Source organism: Lonchura striata, chromosome 7, assembly GCF_046129695.1.
Source record: "Lonchura striata isolate bLonStr1 chromosome 7, bLonStr1.mat, whole genome shotgun sequence".
Taxonomy (NCBI): Eukaryota; Metazoa; Chordata; class Aves; order Passeriformes; family Estrildidae; genus Lonchura; species Lonchura striata.
In genome coordinates this window covers 7,260,732-7,280,255 of record NC_134609.1, presented here as the reverse complement: position 1 = coordinate 7,280,255, position 19,524 = coordinate 7,260,732, and the positions used below count along the sequence as shown (strand labels likewise).

General features: G+C 38.3%; 1 protein-coding gene across 2 annotated transcripts in view; it reads left to right on the top strand.

Annotated features, from left to right (window-relative positions):
* Positions 1-19,524, top strand: part of NRG3 (neuregulin 3) — a 348,278-nt gene that overhangs the window by 111,331 nt on the left and 217,423 nt on the right. The gene's annotated exons all lie outside the window — the stretch shown is intronic.

Below are 19,524 nucleotides of genomic sequence, written 5' to 3'. Positions count from 1 at the left end.
GCATGTTTATGCAAACTTTAAGAGAAAAGCTGAACTGTGTCTTTTGTTGCCACACAGTTTCAGCATGTAAATTGGTATTTAAAGAAAAAACCAACATGGTGAGGGGATCAGAACACTTTATTTTCTCAGACTGGTATTTCAAATACTAACCCAGTTTCACACATCAGTCTGACAGCTGATAAATGCCATTTCAATTGTAACCTTTTTTTGGTTTTGTTTTCATTTGGGCTGAAATAGTTTGCTTGTGTGCATCTTATTTGTTGCAAGTAGAAATTATAATCGAGGTCTGTACAATTCTAAGGAATAAAAAAAAAAGCATTTTGTGACATATTGGCAAAAGCACAAATATTTTAAACTGTGAATATCTATAGTAATGGAGAATGCTATCCTAGGATATAAGGGGCTGCATAAATTGTGGTAAATTTACTGCAATTTTTTTCAGTTTGCACAAGTTCTGGAAGTGTTGCTTAAGATAAACATTGGACTGTTTTAGCACTCCAAAATATGTGGTTCTCTGTCCCTGTTGGAATAACTTTACAGTAAACAAAGAACATAACTGCATCAAAAACATCCCAGCTTCAAAAAAGTGTCTTAATGGTTTCAGTGCTGTCTTATTTTCTCTAATTACTGTCATTTCTGTATTGATCAGAGAGGATTAATTATTTACTAGTCCAGAAATGTACTTTCTAAGTAATACTTCAGATTAAGTATTTATATGGATTCTGACATGCATTCTGTTGCTTAATATGGTATATTTAATGTTAATTAACCCCTTGCATCTTGTATACTCGAGATGTGTACAAAGATTGGCATATGGTGATCTCATCAAATGTGTAGCAAAGGTCAGTAGCTTGGAATAGGCAGTTAAAAAGTGTGTCTGGAGAATGTATGTTCACCAGTCCTTCCTTTGCCAGGGTTAGAGCAGTTTGAGGAGAAAACTTTTTAGATCTTTTAATAACACATTTCCACCATCTTGAAACATGGATGTCTGTCCCAGAACTGCAGTTGTGATGAATTAGTAATGTGGTCGTTTATATTGATTACAAACCAGTGGATACATCTGAAGCTAGCTAAGGCAGATCTTGTCTTCCTTGAAAAGGAGAGAAGCAATATGCAATGTATTCCTAGATATTTTAGGAAATAAAATTAAATTTGGTACCTTCAGGCTCCACATCAAACACCAGAATGTCAGAAAGAAGTTGGAAGTATGAAATCTTCTCTGTTGGAAGAAGAAATCTTTGCATGCAGGTCTTGCACACAGCCCAATGGCATGGGCCATTGATGTGTGTTCTCTGCATATTAAATACCTGCCATTGAACCACTGATGTAAAAAATACAAAATTATTAATTATGTCTCCCATTGAGGCATTTCAGGTCACCACAGAAGCTTTGAAGTTAAGAATTTGGAAGAGACAGGGACTTGTGTTCACAATGAAGACCAGTACTTAACAGAAGTATTTACTCACCTTTAATTATAGAACACCAGATTAGAAGGGACCTCAAGGATCATCTGGTCCAATGTTTCTTTACAAAATCAGGGTCCAGACAAGATGGATCAGAACTCTGTCCAGCTAAATCTTGAAAGCGGCCTATGCTGGGGAATCTACCACTTCATTCAGGAGATTATTCCAATGGATGATTGTTCTTATTCTGAAAAAAGTTCCTTTTGGTATGTCCCCAGGATAAACTTGGACACCACACTCCTCACTTTTTCCCAGTGATTCGTTGTAAACAAGAAGTTTCCATCTTCTTTGTAGCTATCTTTTAAACACTGGAATGTAGGGATAAAGTCAATCCTGAGCCTTCTCTTCTCAAGGCTGGTTTTCCCAAACTGGTTTTCTCAAACCCACAATTGTCTTATGTTCCTAAAACTATTTGTCAGTTTCTATATTCTTCATTATAAACCCAGCTAACTAAACATTGTGCTGACAAGCAATCAATTATAAGTTAAATACTAACTCCTTACTTCATCTAGGCCTACTCAATTTATTATTATTATTTTAATTAACTCTAGTAAGGCTTATTTCTAACTAAAATCTTAGCTCCTCTAAAATCTCTAAATTCCTTAAAATTTACGTTTCACCAGGTGACCACCTGTGCAGACCATAACACCTCAGGTCTCTAGGATGAGGCCATGGGACTCTGTGTTAAAAGCTGTGGAGATACCCAGGTAGACAGTGGCCATTAATTCTTCCCAGCACATTTGAAAGTGTGCAGAATTACACATACCCCACCCTGCATGATGGCTATGTGTCAGAGAATGTTCAAATGGAACCAAATGGGGTAAAAATTCATGAAGGAAACATGAAATAGATACACAGGATGTATTTTTTGTGAAAACTGTGGCATTGAGAAGTTTTGAGAGTTTGTAGAATCACTGAAGGGGTGGGACAATAGATTGCACACCAGGTATGAGATGAACAGTTCAGGTGCTATTCTGTGCCACAGTAATGTCCAGTAACTTGTGTGCAATCTATTCCCTCTGAACCTTCTCCTCTGCTTATATTATGTGCATAAATGCCTTCTTTAAGCAGGGGTACTGTCTTGACTGCCAGATATAGTTCTTGTGGTGTAGACTTTGGTGGGTAAACAGGGAACTCTTCAGCCCTTTTAGACATGTCAGTTTTTAACAGCACTGACATTTTCAGAAAGATTGTAATCTTGTCTGTAGTATATTAACATAGATTTTTTTTTTTTATCTCATTGCAACAATAACAATAGATTGAAGATTTCTGCCTCAAAAGTTAAGGTTGTATATTGCTGTGTGTTTCATTGTGGAATTCTAAACATAGTACTCAAATCTACAACCAACAGTAGATTCAGGTGCAGCTCTGACTGTATTTATGAAGAATAGAAAGATGCCAGAAGAATATCACAGGAGACTTAGGAATGTCCTCATCATGAAAGCAGGAATGCTGATACATATTTCTTAATAGCTTCTGTAATGGTAGTGACCACCATATTACAATATGGTCATCTCCACAGCAGTCCAGATGGGGTTTACAGGAGGTAGTGACTTTGCTAAGCAGATGTTTCAGAGCTATATATGTATTTTCTTATTAATATTACTTCTCTGTGTGTTACTAAGTAAAATACATCAGTGTCCTGCTTGACATGTCCTTAAATTGTTTACATATTTGATTATTCTTTTCCTGTCCAAAAGTGATTATATTTTTCCTATCCTCTTCTCACAATAGGTTTTAGCACCTGCCATATCCTGTTTTCAGTCCCAATTAATATATGTAGTGATTGCTTTATTGTAAGGATTAAATGTACAGAAATGAAAGGATAAAAGGCATTTGGACAGAACCATAGATCTCGTCAGAAACTGCCTTCAAGACCTTGGGCAAGACAAGAAACTCCCTTTCCTTTTTTATTAAATGAGGAAGAGTGTGAATAAAGGAATTACTTTATTCATAGATGTACTGAAATAACAAAATGAAAGCAATGGAACTACTGTAGTGGGACTATAATAAAGGTTAGAATGCATTATTCTGATATTTTTTAGAATTTAAAAGTGTTAAGTTTATGATTCTGATTCCTTTTATTTCTTTGTGTGATTTGGGATTTGAATGTTGGGTGCTTATGGTGATGAGTGGAGCCCTGTGAGCTGCTTCAACTTGCAGTGCTGGGGTTTGCTGGAAGACAAGCAGAACGATGGGGGATTATTTAAGAAGGTGACATAACTTCAGAAGGCTCAGCAACAGATATTTTAGCTGCTGTTGAGATGTCAGAGCAGTAATTCAGTATCTGCTTGGTTGATAGTGGGGGCAGCTGTCCCTGATTCCCATTTCTTTTAAAGGAGGAGTTCTAAGTGTACGTGTGTGTAGACTGCAGGGACTGGGTTTTTTTTAAAGGTTGCTTTATTGTCCTATAGGTTACTCCTGGACTGTAGCTCCAGTTATAGTAGAGATGAGTAGAAAACTAACAGCATAGTACAAGTCTGTAAATCTCATCCAGCAGTAAATAACTGTAATAATTAAAGATCAGCTACTGAAGGATAGGAGTATCCCTTCCTTTTTAACTACAATCTCACTTTGTTCATTTTTCCTTAAAGACATTCTGGTTGCAGCATGGCTATCTGCCATCTCTGTCTCAGAGATCTTCTCTGATGTTCTCCAGAGTGCTTTGTTCTTATTGTATCATTCCTTTTACTGAAAGTTCAATGTGTGTGAAGGGAGAAAGGGAAACCCATTCCAGGGAGCTCAGTGAGTCCTCCCATCAGGACTCAGCAAGCCACTGGCATCATGCAGGCTCTGCTGCTGCAGAGCTACAAGAGCACTCACAGCAAATGCATGATGATAAATATCTTCTGAAATATCTCCAGTTATACTACTGAGTAATAAATCATTGTTCCTTTAAGTAGACCATTTGTAGTTTTTTTTATAAAATAGGTTTTCTTACTGCATGTGAGTTTATGCTATTATTAAATGTTCACAGGAGATATGCCTATACATTATAAAACTGGATGAAATAAATTCAGGGAATTACATTAGAAAAAACTGAATGGAGTAAATAGTATTAAATATAGAGAAACATTACAAGTATAGTGTAATGTTTTCTGAATGTATTAAAAACAATTATGGCCTTGCAGCTGGGAATGAAATGACATCTGATCTGTTAATTTTGTAATACTAAGAAGAAAAACCCAAAATTGTGTCTAAAACTCCATTGACTTGAAGCTTATTTTAAATTAATTTTTTTTTAATATCTCCGTGTGTATAGACTAGCATGGGAGGAGGCCAAAATTATGAAGAAATAATACTTTTAGGTATTATTCAGACAGGTATATTTGTGAATAGCTCTGTCTAGGGATGGGGTCTCTACAAGTCCTGGTTGCAGCTGAACAGAACCAGCAGGTAACTCCTGCCAGACCAATTCTGCAAGGTTTGCTAGTCACTGTGCCATGAGTGGTCCTTCTGGTGTTTAAGAGCACATGGATTCATACTGCTGATTACAAAATTAGTTTGGTAAGAGCAGCATGGCATGTTCCTAGGGCAGAACTAGTTTCCTATGAAAACAAAAATGAAAACTTTTCCTCCTACTTTTAATTCTCATGTCACTAGATTGGATGAAAAGCAAATGAAATACTACTTTTTGGCCTCTCTGCATCTTCAAATGCAAAGATTTTTCTGGGTTTGGATGAGTTCTTCCTAGGTAAACACAGAACAGCTCAAAGAATACCTGCAGGTCTTTGAAAAGAACAGTCAAACTGCAGCTTTTTCAAGCTGCCTGTTCATCACACACTACTTGCTGCTCGTCCATAGCCTTGTTTTTTTCCCCAATTCCATGTAGTTTCATTTGTATACTCCATAAATAGTACAAGAGTAATATCATGTAGTCCCTACATAGGATAAAAGTGAAAATATAGGCAAATGTTTATACTCACTAGCATCTAAAAAAATACTTTGAGGAGTATTTAAAAAGATATTTAAACTTGAATTTATTTCACTTAGGAGTTTGAGGAAATAGTTTGCTAATGGATTTTCTAATTGCTAAAAATAATTAATAAAGACCTCTACTGAAGAGAACAGATTGGAAAATAAGTGAAATAGAGTATCCAATTTATTGTCAAAATGGATCTATTAAAAAGTGCTTCTAAGTATTCATTGTGTGTTTTCTGGAAAGTAAATTAAATAGGTCTAAATTTTGAAAGCAGTTTTGTCAGTTTTTTTTTTTTTTTCCTAAATTCAATTTTAGCAATAGTATTATTGTAAGGTAGCTGTGCCACATGCATACGTGCTTATTTTAGATGCTCTATCCAGAGTCAATTGCTCTGATGAGGTAGGGTGAAAAAACTTACTGCAGACTATTGGAGGGGTGAAAAAAATCCCAGCAAAATTTCCCTAAACCCCAAAGTATTCAGAAGTTGTATAGATTATTTTCTACGTTATATTTATCTTATCATCTGTGTCCTTTGGAATTCTTTTGTCACTGTTCTTCACCAAGACCTAGTCTGGCTAAAGGAATGGGCCAACAGAAATCTGACAAAAATCAGTGAGGACAAATGAGTTCTCTGTGTGTGATGGACTAACCTCTGGTAGATGTGCAGAGCTGAACAAGATATGCTGGTCAGAAATGTTAACAGGGAGGCTACGATGGAATATAAGGAAAATATCTGAAGGTAACTAAGCATTGGAACACGTTTTCAAGGAACTTGTGGATTCTCACTCACTAGAAGTTTGAGATGTGCTCAAGCAAATTCCTGAGCAACCTCTTGAAGTTCAAAGCTGTCCCTGTTTAAGTAGTTTTGACTTCCCAACATTAATGATTCGGTCTCAAAATTCAGAGCTACAGTTGTAGTTTTGTGGCATTAGCTGCATCTCTGTTTTGCCCAGAAATCTATCAGTTTATTTTCACAGATTACATATGTGCTCAGTGTGACTCTAATTACTTTTATAAACCATCAGATTCCTTTCCTGTCCATAGGTTATGTGGAGCAGCTAAGTCAAAGGAATGAATCTGACCTTTTTTTTTTTTTTTTTTTTCCCCACCCCTATCATTATGCTGTTATTACTTGTTGAGCATTTGCATGTGACCTTTCTCATGAGGCTATTGCATCTTTATCCATGGTTCTGGGAGTGCTGGGAAATGAGCACAGGAGCTGGAGAGGCAGCGGCTCTGCTTACTCAGGGAACTTTTCTGCTGTGTTTAGAAAGTCCCCTGAAAGAAAGAGGCAAGCTCTGCATCAGTACTTGAATGCAAACTTGTGTGCAGGAGAATCACACTGGTGTTAGAACGACCTGTGCTGCTGAGCAATAAATAGCTGCTGTGCTTTGCAGGCACTTATGGTTTGTGGGTTTTTCTTTCTGCCTCTTCAGCTGTTTGGCTGCCTTCCCAAAAAAGCAGAGCTGAGTAGTGGTGTCGGGGTGTGTGGGTCACCGAGGCCAGGCTTTTGTAACAAAGACAAGAAATGGTCTGTTTTAAGCAGCTCTCAGCAGCAAAGGACAGTGCCTGCTAGTCTTATCTCCTTGTAAGCATTCAGGGAAAGGAAGAGACAGTGCGTGGCACAGCAAATGGGAAATTGTGGAGTGAATGCTTCTGATGGAGGGAGATGCTGAGTGGAGAGGTGCAGGTGCTGGGATGTAGGTAAACAACTGTGTACCTTGTAATTGTGGTGATTGGGGTGGGGCTGGGCCAGCCTTATCCCCATGGCACAGCTGTGAGCAGCAGTGACAGCAATGAGCCAGGGAGTGCCCAGGGCACTGACCAGCACCAAAGGGAGCAGAGGCTTACAGGGGCACTGCGTGAGCAATCAGGGGTATAAAAGGTTGGGCTGAAGGACAAGCAGGGCAGATGCTTGCAGCCTTCTGAAGTGATGTGGTGTTACTCTGCATGGGTTCTGAAATTGTATGGTGACACTCTGTGTGTTGTCTCAACTGCAAAGTGTGCTGTGACACTGGAGGAGAAAGAGGCTGTAGAATGTGTAGATCAATATTTTGCAAACAGGTAAATTTTACAGTGATCAAATATATTTGGAGTAGCCCAGTGAAGTAGTAAAATCTGGGGGCAGACTGGCTTAAAACTAAGTAGTAGGTAGTAGTAAATCAAAATAGTATTTGATTTTACAAATGGGAAAACTCTGGGAAAGAAATTAATAGTTCCTTTGAAAATAGGTTTGTAATTTCTTTAACCATCCTTCTATCTTGTCTTCTTCCTAAGCAACTAATGAAGCATTACAAAATATATGTGTAGCTACTAAACTTTTTTGGAGTGACTAGTACAGTCCGATTTTTGATTTATTTTTTTTTTTTTTTTTTTACATAACTCTTCAGCAATATCTTGGTTTATTTATTTTGGTTTTGATAGTACACGTCAAGAAGCCATGACTCTGCTTTTATAAATTTGTTTTTTGTAGAAAAGGTTTTATAAGACAAAAGAGGCCAGCTTTTCCTTAATGATACTTTCCTAGCTGATTTATATGTAACTTCAGTTGAGTTAAGGGATGTGAAGAGTGAATCTTGGATCCTAATGAAATTATTTGACTAACACAATGCCTATCTTAGCTACACTTTCTGCTGAATTTATTTATGGACTTATACATTTATTTGGCTGTTATTCATGCAAAGAAAGCTTCAGAGGAGGGTTCAGAATTAAGTCAGTGAGAGTCCTCATGTGCATATATATATTTTTAAGAGGTACAGAATTATCACAGTGCCTGTTCTATGTTCCTAAAGGAGCATTTAAGGCTACAAATAGTGTCTGGATTCCATGGGACTTCTCACTTTAGGGTTCCTGATTTGATCTGTCTGATGCTGCTTTGTTTTGCAAAGGGAATCCCGGTGCTGTGCAGCCAGGGCCCGTCTGTGCACCCGGCAGCAGCGCTGCCTGTGCCAGGGTGGCTCTGGCAGGTCCTGAAGCAGCAGATGCTCCGTGCCCGTGCCCCAGGATGTCCTGGTGCCCAGCCAGCTGTGCTGGGGCTGAGGGGACAGCGGTGACAGTGGCCTTCAGGTCCTTGTGAGTGGCACCAGCCTGGCTGCCAGCTCCTGGCCGCTGGCAGGGGTGCTGTGACAGTGCTGGGGTCAGGAGTACCGATCTGCGAGTCTGGCTGGCTGAAATTGAATCTCACCTCGAAAATGGGTCTAAAACACTCTAAATAAGCTCAAAAGAAGCTTGGAAGACTTGCAGCTCAACACATGGGTGTTTTGTGGAACCTCCCTCCAGCGTGAAGGAGCTACGTGGATGTTTGCTATTTCCAAGTAGGCGGTACAGAATTCTGCTTTGTTCTGTTATGTATGCAGCTCCTGGGATCATTATGAAGTGCTTACCTATTAAAAATATATGCCTGAATCCTTTTTTTGGACCAAGTTTTGGATCATAAAAAATTTGAATTTCAGTCATGTGTAGTGAGAGAATTTGACTTTTACATTCACTCGCCTAATAAAAAAGACTTGGTCCAGGCTTTTCAAAAGGGGGAAAAATTATTTTGAATAGTGTAAATAAAATTTAGGTAGCCTGGGTGCTTTCCAAAACACCCTTGTACAGTGACTGACTTGCGACTGTGGACAGTATTTTCAACTGTTGGCATAATGTCAATTGGCATTATAGGTTTCAAAAAAATGTTAATCTGGGTTGCTGCCTGTGCTTATGGGGTAGGTTGTATTTTGCACAGTGTTTTTAAGTGTACCTTTAATAGGAATACTGATAGTTTATCTGAATTACTCAAATATGAAACCAAGTACAAAAACTGTTCTAAAATATCAAATTAAAAAAAAAAAAACCCAAACAAGATAAATCAGTGATTTTGACACATAGCATTTTGTTAGGATATTATGCTAAACCACCAAGTTTGAACTGAGTATCACTTCCCTGCAGACATCCACTTGTATTATGGACTGATACAATTGTCTGACATTTCATTAAATGTTGGTTGGTATTAGTTTATTGCTTTTATTTCATGAGGAGTAATTCAATTTCTGAGAAAGTGAGTTTTTAAAATATTTTGCATAAAAATGTTACTATTACTGGAAGAAGCCATAATTGTTGGAATGTGAAGTTGAAAGATGTCCATTATGTAATTATTCCATTAAAACCAAGGGCAGGCCTGACTATTTACTTGCCTTTTAAACCCTAGTTATAATAAAATGTATTATGTCAAGTCATTCAGATGCCTTGACATTCATTTACCATTAAGGTCAACAACTCCTTTGCATGATGCAGAATATATATCCTTGAAGATTTAGGGCAGGCTGGGAAGCTTTTAATTGTATTTCCAAGGCCAATTATACTTTTTTTTTTTTTTTTTCCCCCAGTGTTGTGGGATTTTTCTTCTCGTTGTTTCTAACCAAACATAAAGAACATAATTCATGAATGGATATCATGCTGAAATGTGGGATCTTGACCCCACTAATTCAGTTGGCTGGGTGTTAGATGAAATAACTGCACTTCTTACTCTGTGACCTTGAATAAATCACAACCTTGCACAGTTCCTGCTTTTTTTAATCTTTTTTACATGAAAACTCTTGATGAGAAGGGAAAGAGGGCTGTATGCTAAAATGCTGGGTTGTCATTAGAAATTGTAGGTATGTCATGTAAACAGCCTGCCTCTAAAAATGCTGATTGAAATCAGTCCTGCCATCTTCTCAGGGCAGATGAGAACAGGAATGAATTTCACTAGCTTGCATTTACAGCTCGCTCTTAACCACAGCAGCTCATCATGGGCTGCAATAACCTGAGAACTGAGTAAATAGTTTCACACTTAGCTGATGAGAGCTTCGTGCTTCTGAGAGTAGAAGTTGCCAGCAGATCATGTACTAATTAGTTTAGAACTCACTGCAGTGGGAGAAGCAGAGGCATTTTCTGTAGGCTGGATCCAGCCCTGGAACACTTTAGTCTGTTCCAGTCTTCAAACCTGTGAATGGTCTGGGTGGAGATGCTGCAGACCTGCAAATCTTGAATGCCTAAATCCACTGGCAGCAAACTGAGGAAGAGGTGACAGCATCAAAGCAGTAAATGAATAAATATGATACTAATATAACCTAATTATAGTTTGTTGTTCAAAACCTTCCCTGAACATTGGTCATGGAAAGGCAGAATGCTAGGTCAGGAACTAGCCAGCTATTTTTAGGAACACTGATATAGATTTTTCTTCATCCCTTTCCCAGAAAGCCAACACTAACACAGTGTTCCCGAAATCCAGGGATCGTTCAGGGTTAAGATTTCAATGTTGGTGGTGGATCAATGAAGGTTAGGTCATGGCCTAACACAAATGACACTTTCAGGAGCTCTGCCTTTGAACAGAAGAAAAAATTTTCGATTCATCCTCATGTAACTGCCATGAAATAATGCAGTAAAACAATTTAAGAGCTATTTGTACTTGGAGCGACTCAGTAAATCAGACTTCACAAGAGCAAACTGATTAGATGAATCACTGACTCTACAGATGCATCGGAATAGAATGTCATGTGATTTTATTTTTAAAATGAGAACATTTAAATGAACATGTGCAGACCTAATCCTGAATAACAACCTCTGTGTGCTTCAGCAGCTTTCCACGTGAATGTTTTTCAGACAGTGGGTAATTCTCCAAGTATTGTGCCCTTAATTTGAGGGGACACTCGGGGGTCTTGTGCTGTGGGTTTGGGAGAGGCTGACAGCCTCTGCAATCCGTGCCAGCAGAGGATGCAGAAACACTTGCCTGCTGTGGCTGAAGTTCAAGGTTTAGCTGTGTGGAATCAGCAGTCCTGTTCATGCAGGTAACCTCTCTGTAGGTGTGATGCTTTGTTAAAATTGAACTGTAAGCTCTCCCAGCCTGACCAAAGTTAATTGCTGTGTGTAACAGTGCCATTGCTGGACCCCTCGAGGTAAGCACATACTGCTGAGTCAGCAGTTGAAATCAAGGCTAGGCTGATGAGCAGCACTCTTGGAAAGCTCAGCAGTGAGGACAGGCTCTGGGAGAGATTCTGATCTTCGGGATATGCAGAGTGTGAAGATTGATAACTGAGAGATGCAAAAAAGGAAACCAGGGCTTCTGCATTGTCTGGAGAAGATAGCATGCCAGCTGGTTAAGAGAAGCCAAGAAAATGTTCCCTTTTTGGTTTGCTGAAAAGAATTTAAGAATCTGAGTTTTTCTTGTTTTGGTTTGGTTTTTTTTTTTTTTTTTCCCCACCCATATCTTTTATTACCATATAGCCTTGTTGCATGTATTCCAATTTAATTTTTTTTTTTCTTGAGCTAGAGGTTGAGGTTTGTGGGCAAGTGGGGTTTATTGGCTACGCTGGTTGCTTTGCTTCTAACTGAATTGCAGAGGGATTTGGCAGAGCTATTTTGAAACTCTGTAAACTGGGTCCTCAACTGAGGCCATGCTAGTCAGCACACCTTCCAGGGCATGTCCAAAGGATATCAGGGATAGATTTCATTTCATGTGCCTAAAATCTAGACTGATAGAAGCCAAAAAAAGCAAGATGACATTCCTGTTGCAGATGGTAACTAAAAAGGCTGTCTGATATGCAGCAAGATGCTAGGTTCTGTGCTTGAAACCAATGGGTCACTGTGCAAATGTCTGTTCTGCTCTGTTAGCTTAGTTTGTTGATGATTTTTGAAGTAAATATTTGGCAGAGTACCTGTAGTAATTAACAGTGGACTGTTCTTGTAATTCATCTTGTGTTTTGTTCAATAAAAAAATGTTTACTGCTTCATCAACACATTTTTATTCCACACAGCTGAAAATGTATGAACAGTAAGCCACTTCACAAACCCAAACCAGATGTGTATAAGAGAGTCTGCTTTTCAATGTATGGTAATTCAAATGTTCTGCCTGGAAAAATTACTTTATTGAAACCAATCAGAGGAAAAAAAATAATGTTTACACAGGCAACATCATGTGCTCTTTAGAAGACATAAATGACAATGATTGCTAGAGAGTGTTGTCATAAAAATATTAAATATATCATTTGTTTTGAGATTTACAGTGCACCACCATTAGAGTGAGTTATTTCAAGACTGTACTTCTTGGAAAAGAAGTTTCTTAAAATACTTTTTTTTTTTAATAGAAGGGAAGAAATAGTATGGATGAAGGTCTTGTAGTAGAAAAACTTTGCCTCTCAAAACATTACAAAGTACATAATCTTGACTATGTTAAATGAGCATAGGTAGGCTTAAAGTATTTTGAGTTAAATAAACTATTTTTTTCATAGTAATTTCCTTACAGTACTCTGCATCATAGTTATTATTTTGTCAAGTTACTTTACCAGGTGCTTCCAAAGAGAATGGTTGCAAAACCTTATGTTGTGCAAGTATCCTAAAGGTTTTTGGGGCATAAAGGACAAGAGGTACTCCTAGGCACACTTTCACAGAGCATCTGTCTCTGTCCAAGAGCATGTTGGTTTGAGCCTTTTTGTTGCAGGATGTGTGGGTTTTTCGTATTTTAAACACAGTTTGTCATTATATTAAAATTGAATTTTTAAAAAAGTCAGACCTGAAGACAGGTTGGAATCTGAAGTTCTGTGTTGCCTTTTTGGCCTCTGATTGCTCTCAATTGCTGCACACCTAAGCCAGGTCAATTATTTTAAAGAGGTAATATGAAATAGCATTATTTATGATGAGAATTCTCATGCTTGCTTTCTTCAAAAGGTGAGTGATAGGATATCTCTTCAGGATATTTTCTTCTTGACATATTTCATTTCAATTTCATATTGAAGACACAGATCCTTGAAGGTTTTCTGGGCTTCTCAACACAAAGCCTTGAGCAACTCAATCTAAATTCAGTGTTTGACCCAGCTTTGAGAAGGATGTTGCACTAGCTAACTTCCCAAGTTCCCTTCCAACTTGGACTCTGTAACTTTGTGATTTGGAGTGAGAAATAGCTGATTCATTACATTTGCACTTTATAAACTGCTGACTACATCTGAGTCTTGTGTTTTGGGTGCACATCCTCATTTGTGAAAAATTTGGTGAAAACGAAAATTAAATTTGAGACAGCAGATGTGGAATGGTTCAAGTACTTGGTTTATTTCCTGGCTCTGCTGTAAACAATGTGTGTTCCATCTAGTGGATCACTTTGTTTCTCTGTGGCTTACTTGTATTTTTGTTAAAGGTTAATAATTTTAACTTTTATTTTGTTTTGGATTACTTTTTTTTCAGGACAAGGTTTGTGTCTGTGTACTCCCTTGAAGAAAGGGAAAAAAAAGCCACAGACAACTATTTTTATTGTGATTTCATATTACTTGTGCTGGGGGTTGCCAGAAGCCACTGTCAGTGCTGTGCCTGTTCAAAAGTGGTCCTGTTGAAGCAAAGGGGATGCTTTTGGAAAATTTCTCTTCAAAAATAGGTTGCACTTTCTTCTCCCCCACCCCTGCTTTGTGGGGTCTTTTCTATGCCTTTGGGCTGGCAGAAGTTTAGGTTTGAATTTGGAGAGACAGAAGTCTCTGTAAAAGATGTGTTCAAAGATTATATTCTATCTTTACCATTTTGAAGGCTTTCCATGGAAGTGGGGCAAAATGAAGATGGAGAAGGCAAAAAAATTATGGTATTTCTATTCATGCTTTTCTGAATGGATTTGGTCTGAATAGAGGGTTTTTTTCTCTTTATGTTTTCCATTCCTTTCATAGTCCTGTAGTGTATCAGTCATGAGGCCAAAGAGCTGTTGTGATGCAGGAATTTATTCAAGATGCTTTTTCCCCACTGAATATCTAATGAAACTTGCATCTAGTGGAGTAAAACTTTCTGTAGTGCTAACCTAGGGGAGGTTTGCATTTTTCTGCTTAAACTGCTGGAACAAGTCAAGAATCTTAACTGTGATCGGCAGTGTTTTATAAGCTTTGCTTGGATATGATACTTTAGATCATAGAAAATAAACACAGAATATTCTATCTGTGACAAACAGTGGATCTTAAAATGTTCCATATCATTAAAAAGATTTAAGATCAGTAACTAATGTGCTGAAGCCTTTAAAATCCCATGTTTATTGCTGGGTTTGAAAATAATGGAGTAGCTCTACTGTTTCTTCCAGTACCCCTGTCAAAGTGAACTTGTAGCTGTTGAAATACCAATGTCACCAGGGTTACCCAGAGCTCCAGGGGGAGGGAGCTGCTGTATGTTGGAGTTTTAAGATACTTGCTGAAGCACAGAATAATTTCTTAGTCTTTTTCATGTTATAGCCTCTCCCCAGATACAACTGAGATGAGATGCCAAAGTTGTTTACCAGCAATCCACCCCATAAATCTTTCACCAAACAACTGATACATTTATAAACAAGCAACCCAGAGTGCATCTACGTAGCCACATGCATGCATACATATATGGGACTGCATTTTGATTTAAAACCAGGTGAATGATGAGGTTATCAGATTAATGACGTGATTTTATCATGCACAAATCCTGCACATAATCATCAGAAGTTATCCCTGCTGGTACCTGCCTGGTTCCATAAACAATCAGACACAGATAGGAGCATTCACCAGCCTACATTTTTTCACTGCTGCCAACAACCCATGCATATTACTAGCTCTGGCCTCTGTCCTGGTGAAACTAAACAGTGTTTGTGCATGTACAGACTGCTGTACACCATAATTATATGAGGAAGAGACTCGGTAATGAGCATAAAGCCATGAAGTTTATCTGCAAAATTAGACACCCAGTTCAGAATGGGATTGGGAAGTTCATGTGTGTCAAAAAGCCCAGATCAAAGCAGTGTGGAAATAGTGGAATTAAAAGCTGAGGAGAGGGTGAAGTTTATAAGTCCTTTTGTGAGTCTGCAGGAAAAAAAAAAGGGTGTTTGGGGAAGTTGTTTGTTTTGTTGTTATTTTTCTCGAAATCATTGTTATGTCATAACTATGAACACTACTAAAAGCCTGGATGTTTGCAATGACTGCATATCTAATTCTTCAGGCATAAAGCCTTTATTGAAAGCCATTGGTATGGCAACTTGAATAACAATCAGAGAGGAGGGTTGCCTTAGTGGTTCTGTAATTTGTGACCCTTTACATGGTGTGTTTTTCCTTAAAACTCAGGAGACAAATTTCCTAGGAGTAAATCTCAATTTCCTGCATTTTGTGAAGCAGTCTGCATAGCTCTGATGCTAGACAAATAATATCAAATATAGCTCACAGCAATATGGAGAATATGAACATCTACGAAGTGATACTTCTAACTGTTCTTGGTTTTAGGGCAGATTCTGTCCTGGTTTTTACTATACTCTGATTTTTAGGATAGCTCAGAACACTAAACCCTCAGCCCTTGAAAGTTCTTCCTGTGTAAAATGTGTCCCAGATACGAAAATTGAAAAAATTACAGATCCTCAGATTTCTTCTGGCATTTCAAGGAATGTTCAAAATACACAGCTTTTGAAATAATGCCATAAGCTGAATTGCTTCCTGATGTGCTCCCAGTGTGTTCATCTCATTCTGTGAAGAGATGGGAGGGTCCCACTTTCTACATTCTGCTTCCAGTGCTGAAGAGGGAGGGAAGGGAATAGAAGAGATGGTTGCTGGAGTTATAAGCTCTGTGGGGGTGGACAGAGGGTGGGGCTTCAGTTCTTAATTACAGTTCATTAAAAATTAAGCTTTACCCTGAGAGAGAGAGAGAGAGATGTGAAGTGTTGAATCCTTCCTGAATCCTAAAATAGGGCAGCAAAAACTTGCACACAAAAGCAAAATCTTCATAGGAGTGAAGTTCAGTTTTTTCCCAAAATGTCATGAACATGACTGCAGCTGTTGGAAGTCTGAATTTCAGCCAAACTTTTATAAATGTACAAGCTCTCAGCTGCTTGCCTGGCTGTTCACTTTCCTCAGAAGTCTCGCATCTGTTTGGTAATTCTGTGATGAAATGAGAGCCTGGGAAAGTCACCAGAAGTGGTTACACTGCACTGCTGCACGTGGAAGGGCACTGCGGTCTCTGAACGTGTCAAGTGAGGTTTCTCAGAGCCTCGTGATGCATCTGCAGTTGTGCTGGCATGGAAAAATGCAGCATCAGTGATCTGCTTATTTTCTGAAACAATCATTAGCAGCACTAATTGGTCACGTTACGATAATTATGGATGCAGTACGTGGATTTGGGGACATGTATTTGTTTCTTGGAGCATCCCAAATATTGGCACTGTTCAGGTATTGATCAAAGTAGCCATGGTGTGTGGAACAGATCTGTGGGCTTGGCTGATACCAGCTGAGATCTGATCCAGCCATAGTGGATGTCTGAAAGTCCTGATTTGCTTCCACACTGGCTTTTGGGGATTCTGTAAGTTTTTTATTTCTCATAGTCAGTTCAGGTGTGGTAAAGATCTCAGTACTCAAAAGCCACTTCCTTCTGCCTGGAACTTTGATATGCCACGAAAACATGCAGAGATTTTGAGCAATGTCCGTATCTCATGCGTGCTCAGAGATAAGCCTGCAAGCTTTATGATGAAGTGTGTGGCTGGGTGTGCTGCTGCCCTTGTTTGATGCTGAACTCCAGCAGCTCATCTGCAGCGACAAGATGAGCAGAACTGATGTGTCTGTGTCTCGCTTTGCTATCTGGTTGCCACCTCAAACAAACTCTGCATGCAGCGTGTGCGCAAGTGGGAAGTTGGGTAAGAAAGACTCAAGGTGTTTGTTCTGTCTTTGAAGTCCTTGTCATCTAGTGGGAAGAGAATTAGCTAGCAGAAAGTATCATCTTGCATGTTTGACATTACTAAGGCAGTAGCATAAGAAAATACATAAATCTTCTGAATAACCATGAAGCATACTCAACTGGAGAAAACAGCAAGAAAATAGAGTAGCTGGCAAATGGAGAGATACAAGCTGCCAAAAGGGATATGAAACATTAATTCTACCATCTCAGGACTGATTTTTTTTTTTTGAGTTATATTTATTTTTAGAGCCACCAGATGCTAACCTTATTGCTTATGCAAACTAGATAGTCTGAAAATTTGTTCTAGTTTGTTCTAGCTCACTCCAACCTCCAGTGCCCCACAGAGGCTGTTGCAGCAAAAATGAGATCAGCTTTGAGGAAAGAAATTCTGACTCTCTTCTTCTCTTGGATGTGGGTGTATGTCTTTTTTATATGTGCCAGTGCCTCTTCAAGGGGGCTGGCATGGGATCTGTTTAAATCACCTTTTCATTTATGAAGATTTTCCCTATGCAAAAGATGGCTAATTCAGCCTAACCATGAAGCCACTTTCTCTGCATGGTAGCGAACTTCTGATGGTGTGCTTTCCCCTGCCCCCAAGTTTTCCATGCTTTTGCTCAGATTTTAATTAGGTCCAAACCATCACACATTTTTACTGACTGCTTTTTAGAGCAGTCAGTCTAAATTTACTGTTGGCAAAAACAAATTGAAAGCTGAAGCAATGTAAAAATAACTCCTTTAAAGAAAAAAAAAATCCCAGATTCAAAATTAATTTTCTTGTAATTTCAATCTGAATGAGTACTTCCAAACCAGGCTTAGATGTTAGGTTAGATGTTGGGGACTTTTCCCTTTTTAGGAAGTGATGTCATTAACCTTGGTTTAATATTGGTCTAATTGGAGAAGAAGCACTGGTATGTTTATACCTCAGTTTAAAGCAGATTAAGTAAAAGTTTCAACTGACTTGTGAAATGAATGGATAAAATATGTCAATAAATACTGGATTATTAACTACATGTCTGCTATTTACAAACCTAAAGTACCTCACTGTTTAATGAGTATTTCTTCAGCCTTGTGTTCATCCAAGTTACATCCCAGCTATGTAAAAAGTAGTCTTACATAGAGATATCCGGTGATTTTTTTTGTAGTTCTCAGTGTTTTTCCTGAAGGGACCTGTTAGCTGTTTGTGTGAACAGGTTTTTGTTGTGCTTTCTTGATATCCTGATTTTCCAGAGGTTTTTTTGTTAGTTGTCTTTTTCACTTTCCTTTTCCTGCCTCTTATCTTTTGGCCCTTTTAAAACCTGCTAGCCTATGTCATTCATATTTGGAGAAATTATGGTTTAGCACCCGATTGATTTATTCTTCCTTTTTTTTTTTTTTTTTTTTTTTTTTTTTTAACTCTGGCTCTTATTTTACTTTCTTTTGTGATATCCTTGGTCACAACTTGCACCAAAAAAGCAATCTTTGCCCTAGGAAGATTTACTTGGGAGAGCAGTAGGGTAGATTGTAAAGGAAATGATCTTTGTGTTTTCTTAGGAGTGGCTAAGAAACAAATATATTTCAATGTGAGCAGAGAGTTGTGTCTTGGCTCTCCCAGTTAAGCACTGGATTTGAACCTGAAAAAACTGGGTGAACTATTTGTGTCAAGAACCATGTTTGAATCCACTCTACCCATTATTTAAAGCCTCACATATTTAAGTGTATACGTACCTGGTGGTGTGTCCTGGGCAGCATTGCATGAGAATAATTTAAAAGGCAACATGACTGGAGAAACAAAGTCAAAAGTTATTCATTCATTGGAAGAGGGGGGAGCAAAATACTGTAAAGAGTATTCCTGCCTGGACTTCTTTCCACAAACCTGAAATGGGATGCTGTTAGAAGTGTTGATTGGTGATAGGGTTCATCTCCTGTGAACTTCAGACAACGATTACTGAAGCATTTTGAAACTAGCTTATCTGATTTATCAGCTGATTTTTTTTCTTGGTCTTTTCCACCCTTCCAAGAGTAGCAGTTGTGCTTTCCAGAGGATATTACTAGGATTTTTGCTGCTGCTGCCAAAGATCTTCTGGCACAAAATCACTGTCTGAGTCAGCTTTGTAACATGACAAATTCAGAGGCAGCTGCAGTAGTGATAAGTTTGCTGCCTGGTGGGCAGCTTCTGAGTAGACAATAAATCCCCTACTAGTTATAAAATGTCATTAAAAATGGCCTAACATAATAATGATTGTGAAATACTGTGCTTGTTATTCTGGTTAGCAGGTTGAAAGATGTATAAGTGGTCTAAGTTAGAACAGTTATTCAGTTGTTGTATATAGCAGTTTTAAAAATCAGGAGCCATCAAAAGAGGATAATGTAGTTTCCCTGTTATCTTTTCTCACCCAATTGTTAATTGCTCATATTGTATTCTCATATTTCAGTGATTACATCTGCTGCTTGTATATATGTTTTTCTCCAATGTGGTGGCACTAGAGCAGTGTATATGATGCA